Here is a 6,793-nt window from a genome sequence, read left to right as displayed (position 1 = left end):
TTGATTTGATATTAACATTGATATATTTTTTTTCAAAATTTTAAGATATATTCAAATTTATATTTTATTCAAAAATAAAATCATTATTGTTTTCTTAAAAACACATAAAATCGTATTATAACATCGACAGAAACAAAGAATAAAATAGATAATTAAAATCGAAATGTATCTCATTACATTCCGCAATATATAAACATGTACCAACAAAATAAACTATCTTATTATTTCTTCCAAACAATACTTAATAAAACCAATTTTGACTAGAACTAGCGTCAACAATGCACTACGCTCTATGATGCTTCAAAGAAAGAATAACAATAATACCTTTTATGTTAGAAAAAAAATACATATATATATATATATATATATATATAGAATTAGGTTTAATTCACATGAAACCAATTATTTTCGTGAGACAACATTTTTACATTTAAAACTTCACAGCAAAACGTTATGAAGGTAAAAAAAAAGCCGAACCTTCACAGCAAAACACTATAAGAAGGTTACCTTCACAACTTTCACAGTGTAAAATATTGTCTCACGAAAACAGTCTTGTTTCACATAATCCCAAGTCTATATATATGATTTATTTAAATACATTTTTCATAGAAAAGCATGACCTGATACAATTTACTAGTAAAAAGCAAATAGATAAATTCAAAAAGGAAATCGTTTTAGAGATTAAAATATCATATTATTTGGAATATAATTAAATAAAATAAAAGTAGACGAGTCCAATTAATTGACTTCAAGTGGTTTTATGGTCAAAATAATATTTTTTTTGTCTATCAGGTTATTTCTGTAGAATAAGTGGAAGGTTTGGGATTCCATTTATTTTCGAAACACCTGATTTATTCTCTTTATAATGATAGTGTGGAAATATTCTAGAAGGTGATATCATATTTTTATTTTAGAATTTCTTTATCATAATTAAGTTTTAAAATTTATTCTTTATCATAATTAAGTTTTAAAATTTAACTTAATTAAATGGTTAAAAATGGATATAACATCAGTTTGAATGATAGAAATGATATCAATCTTTCAACCGTTTAGTTTGATGATTTAACAATGTGATATTACATTCCTAGCAAATCTTGTCATACAAATAAATATCAATTTGGGCGTAAGGGATTCTCGTATGGCCGAAATTGCATGAAAAATCGTTCAAACCTTTCGCAAAACGGTCAGAGAACGGTCGAGTAACAGTTGAAAACGATCAAGAAACAATCAGGATCTACTCGAGAAACGGTCGGAGAACAACCAATCGATACGACATGGCGTAGCACGAGCCGTGGCACGACTTTGGACCGCGTGGATCGCAGCATGAGCCGCGAGAACGTCTGTTTGGCACGTTTTTAGACTCGGGAAACTTGTTGATCGGGTCTGTATTCACATACCCTCAAACTTACTATTAGGATCAATAGCAAGTATACAATTAGTCCTACTATCGTCTTTCAAGTAATAAAGTGATACAAGTACCGGATATCGTGCACAGAGATCGTAGTAAAAGTTTAAATGAAAGTAATATTAAGGAAATGATTTCAAAAGGCGAATTTGAAGACTTTGATTTGATAAGAGTTAACACAACTATAAATTAACATGAAATAGCAGATAATAAAAGCAAGACAAGGTGTAAGACTTAAGGTGAGATGTAAATACTATTTCCAGTAGACCAATGTTATCAAAATACTACGGCATGAGACCATGCTGACAAATTGCTACAGCATACAATTAGTAACAATTATTTGCACCATTTATTTTGAAGGTATTCTTCTCGGACTTCACCATTGCATGATATTATAGCTTTCAACACATATCTCTATGAGGTATCTGGACCAGTGAAAGTGACAAATGGTGTCCTCAAAATGTATGAATAAACAAATCTTTTTGTTAAAAAAAATCATTCTTAACCACAAGGGTAGTGCCTGATTGGTTTGAGTTTGGCTCCAAAGGTCAAAAGTACCAGGAGGTTCCAGGTTCAAATTCAAGGAGGAATAAAAATCCATTTGTGGCCACGAAGATTCAAATGCGGTGACTCCGGACTATCTGCAAAGCAGGTGGTCGCTCTAAGATTAGTTAGATCGCATAGCGGGTTGGATATCCAGGTTAATAAAAAAAATCACTCTTTCAAGTGGATTCCCATATCATTCAAGTTGATGGTGTTCTGAATGGCTCATCTCTGAGTCTATTCCACTTTGACACTTCAAAGTGATTAATCTGTCAAGAATTAACAATTTAGAAAATACGGATAATAAATCTATTTGTTAGCAACTCTCTCAAGTCTACTTCTCATATCATCCAAATTGACGTGCAATCAATGGCTCAACTTAGAGTCCATGACACTTTAACACTTTTCAGTGATCAATTTGTCAAGAAGTGTAATTGGTTTTATAAAAACTAAAATAAAATAATGAAACATTGTTGTTACATAAAAGGTTCTATCTTATTTTGATTTACAAACTCACCCTTTCCGTCATACATATGAGCTAAGAAATTTAGCTACCCATGACGGAAAGTAAATTGCAGTAAATAAAGACATAAAATAAATAGTGGAAAGTAAATGATGGAATACAAATGACGGGAAATAAAATGCGAAAAGCGTAATAAATAAATGACGTAAATTAAAGAGCAAGAAAACGTAATAAATAAATGATGGAAATTAAAGAGCAGAAAATAAAAAGCAATTTAAGAAAAGCTTGAGATTAGCCAAAAGATTACTTGTATTTCTAGAGAGATAAAATATTCTACAAGTAGTAAGACAACTACTTGAGAATTAGATGAGATGATCAAAATACAAACCACAACATCTCTATTTATACTAAGGTAGAGATGAGGGCAAAATAGACATTTCATATTAATCAAGTCTTAAAGCAACTAAAAGTACAATAAAGTAAATATCTAAAGTTTAATATAACTAAATTAGCCAACAAGTTTCCAGCTAATTACAAAATAAACAGTTGTCCAAATATAAGATGTCATTCAAAAGTCAGCTAAGGTCATGTCAGTTAACATCATGTCCTTTCTCTTGTATTTTTTTCACAGTCAGGTCATGCTGTAACATCCCCACAGCATCAAACAGCTTCAAACTGTCCAAAGTAAATCCATATTAGTCCATTATATAACAAAAGCAAGTAAATCATTCATCTTAACTTCATAACAGAGAAGTGGAAAATAAAGGAATAAAATGACTCAATGTTAGGATATAAGTAGAAAATGGCCTATCTAAAAGAGAAAAAATAGTGTTCAAGAACTAAATTATTACTGTTTATCACTTGTACCTCGACTTAAGTTCGCGAGAATCCCTTGGAACATATTTTTAATCCTCATTTTAGGGTTTTTCACCTATTTCTTTCACGATCTTCCCCCCCCCCCCTTGGCAGTTTTGGCACTTCTGGGACGTTTTTGGAGCAAATGAAGAGGAGACCTTTAAAGATTGTAGGCTTATGGTGGATGGTCACAAGATTGTTAAAGAAATAAGTTTTTGGGCGTTTTGAGTTACATTTAGGGGGGTTTGAGAAGTTGAAGCTTGTAACCATATTTGTTATATTTCTAGATTTGATTGACCTAGATAAGGTTTCTAGATATGTTTGCTTGTGGATCTCAAGTCTCTATCTTGGAGGCTAGAGATTTGGGCATGGAAACTAGGTTTACCTAACCTAACAGAGTAAGTTCAAGTTATTGTGTGAAAACTATGTACATACCAAAAATGTCCATTTTGGAGTCTTATGAGACACTTTGGAATAAAAATATATGGTTTCATTTGGAAAATGATTTGTCTCAGCCAATGATGAATTTTTTAGTTAATCATACTTTTGGAGCATGTGTTTGAATAAACATTGGTGAAATGTATTTTTTTTTATTGTTTATGTTGACTTTTATTTGAGTAGTCAAATAAGTTTAGAGTTATTGGCTTAATTTTCACCCATTTGATTTTTGGGGATATTTGTCAAAACAAGGCATCGGAACCCTTGTTTTGAGGATTCGGCCTAGTAAAGTTGACGATAAGTCATCAGAGTATTTTGGGGATGAACTCGTGTGGAGTCAGATCCTAGGACCATTAGCTTATATGTGTAACTCTATGGTGTGTAAGTAGACACTAAGGTCAGGGTATTGCGAAGATGAACTCGTGTAGAATCGGGTTTGGGACCTTAGGTATTGCAGTGGAAACTTGAGAGAAGTTAGACACCGAGCCCGTGGCCATGACCTTAGGGTACTGCTTGATAACATTGATGAATGGATTACTTTGTATTTCGCATGATCGATGGAAACTAGCCTTCCCCATCACTGAAAGGTGTTGTTTTGAATATAGAGTTTATCCATGTTTTCAATGTCGTTTTGGGGTATGGAGTGTTATCTATAATTTGCGGTTCTAGATATTGAACTTCATTCACATATTGATGTTTTGGATAATAGAGTTTTATCAATGTTTTAGTATTTCTATATCAAACTTTATTCACATTTTGAGTAAGTATTGACCTTTGGTTTTATGTTAGAATTGGTGCTTTGGTCACCAAGTGACGAGTTTTGGGAAAGATGTTGCTTTACATTAAATGCATTTCATTTGGGTAGTAGTGATTTAAATTGCATGATTTCAATTTTACTATTTTATATGAAAGATGAAAAATGCTTGAACTCACTTGTGTTATGTCTAAGTATTTTTCTTGTTGGCATGTGCATAAGGCCCTTGTGGGGTTCGGTATTAGAAATACAGTAAAGAGTTGGGTGCCAGTTAGAGGCATGATAACAGTTTAGCTATATGGGGACATTTCCCGTATTTTGAAAATAACGGTTGTTATTGGGTTTTAATAACACCAGTTCCTAACCTAGACTTGTGTGAGGTTTGGTGTATTAATTGTTAATGACAAATCTTAAATTGACATTATAGGTAATCAAGTATTGAGCTTTAGAAAGCAGATTATTATATATTTGATGTGTTATGAATTTTTTAAATTAGTCGTTATTTACATATTTTGGGGTTTTACAGAGGTACTGTACAAAGGAGTAAGACAATGAAATAATGGCATATCTGATCCATTGAGGATGAGAGCCTAATTATAATATAAAAAGTGAGATAACGGAGGAAACAAATAAAAGAAAGAATCACTTATTCAGGAGAGACTAATATTCTCTAATATGCCCCTGCAAGATGGATCATATACGATCAATTACAATATTCTCTAATATGCCCCTGCAAGATGGATCATATATGATCAATTACAATATTTTCTAATATGCCCCTGCAAGATGGATCATCATGAGGAGAGACCAGTATTGGTTAAGAAGGCATGAAATTGCGCTCGTGAAAGCGGTTTAGTGAGTGCAGATATCTGCTAGTTGATCTGTAGAAGAGACACGCGTGACTTGTAAGATGCCTTCTTGAACTTGTTCTCGAATGAAATGAAAATCAAGTGCCACATGTTTCATGCGAGAATAAAAGATTGGATTGGAGCAAAGATTTGTTGTTCCCACATTGTCACAGTAAATTACCACACTGACATAAATGCATGTGTTCCTTTTATTTTTTATTTAATAATTTAAAAAATATATAATACATTTTTCTATTAGTTTTATTTAAATTCTATTATAAATAATTAATGATTATTTAATTTGTTTTCATAGTTGGGTGAGAGAGGGCATCTACCCTATTAAAAACTAATTAGTGATGTGGCACCCTATTTGACCAATCAAAAAAGAAAGTTTTCCAATTATATCCCCATTATTTAGGTTAATTACATTTTGCACAGTTGGCAAATGAACAGTGATTTTTAGCGAGCAGATACATCTTTAAGATGGATCAAAGGTCCACAAAGCCGTTTGATGTGTTTTAGCCGACTTTCACCGTTTCGAAGGAATTTATTTAAACTTTTTGGCTGATTTTAAAAGTTTATTAAAAACAAAAGGAGTTGGACAATTTTGCCCTTGGATGGGGACATGGGATTACCACTTAACTGGAGATGATGGAGTAAACTTCAATAACGACCAATATTGGAAAAGAATGACAATCATAATGACCAAAATAATTTTTTGATAAACTGCGAAAGAGCTCTAACATGCCTTGGAGGACCGAACCCTGAAATGCGCCTATTCCCCGTTTCCTTCCCTTCTGCCCACTCACCGTTCACACGGGTCTCAAAGCAGAGAGGGCTAAATCACCTACTTAACACTAACCCAATTTTGTTTGATTCCGACAAATCCGGATAGCGGCGCCCATAAGAGTCGCCACTCGAATCTGCCGAATCACAATTTTATCTCATGCCTTTCTTCGTTCATGGTTCGATATTCTGGGTATAATTAGTTTGAAATAGGGACTATTTTTAATAGTAGGTGACAATCACAAAAATCAAAAGTGTAATCTTACTCTTTGTTGTATTTTCTAATATACTAGAGCACCCTTCAAAGCTTAGAGAGTGCACCTTTCATACTGCAAAAAGGTTTCTACTTATGTAGATAAGTTAAGCAGGTGCACGAGACCCCGGTTATAGCTTAATAGGTCCATGCCTTGCACCACATTGACTAGATCTGAATTATAATTTGTTATAATATGTTAATCATCTTAATCTATACTATATTATAAAGCATTTGACAAAAACTCTTAAAAACCATTTTTATGCACGGAGTACTGTTTATTGATGCATATTACTTAAATTTTAAGAGTACAGGTAAATTGTGCGTAAGTATAACTTATTAAAGTTTTATGTTTAAATTCATGTAACTAATTACAGATAAACATAATTAAATATAAGATAAACATCTCATTTTAAATATAAAAAATCTGAAATATAATTAGAATAAT

The sequence above is a fragment of the Cynara cardunculus genome (assembly GCF_001531365.2).
Source record: "Cynara cardunculus var. scolymus isolate 2C chromosome LG 17, CcrdV1, whole genome shotgun sequence".
NCBI classification, from domain to species: domain Eukaryota; kingdom Viridiplantae; phylum Streptophyta; class Magnoliopsida; order Asterales; family Asteraceae; genus Cynara; species Cynara cardunculus.
This window is presented reverse-complemented; position numbering follows the sequence as displayed.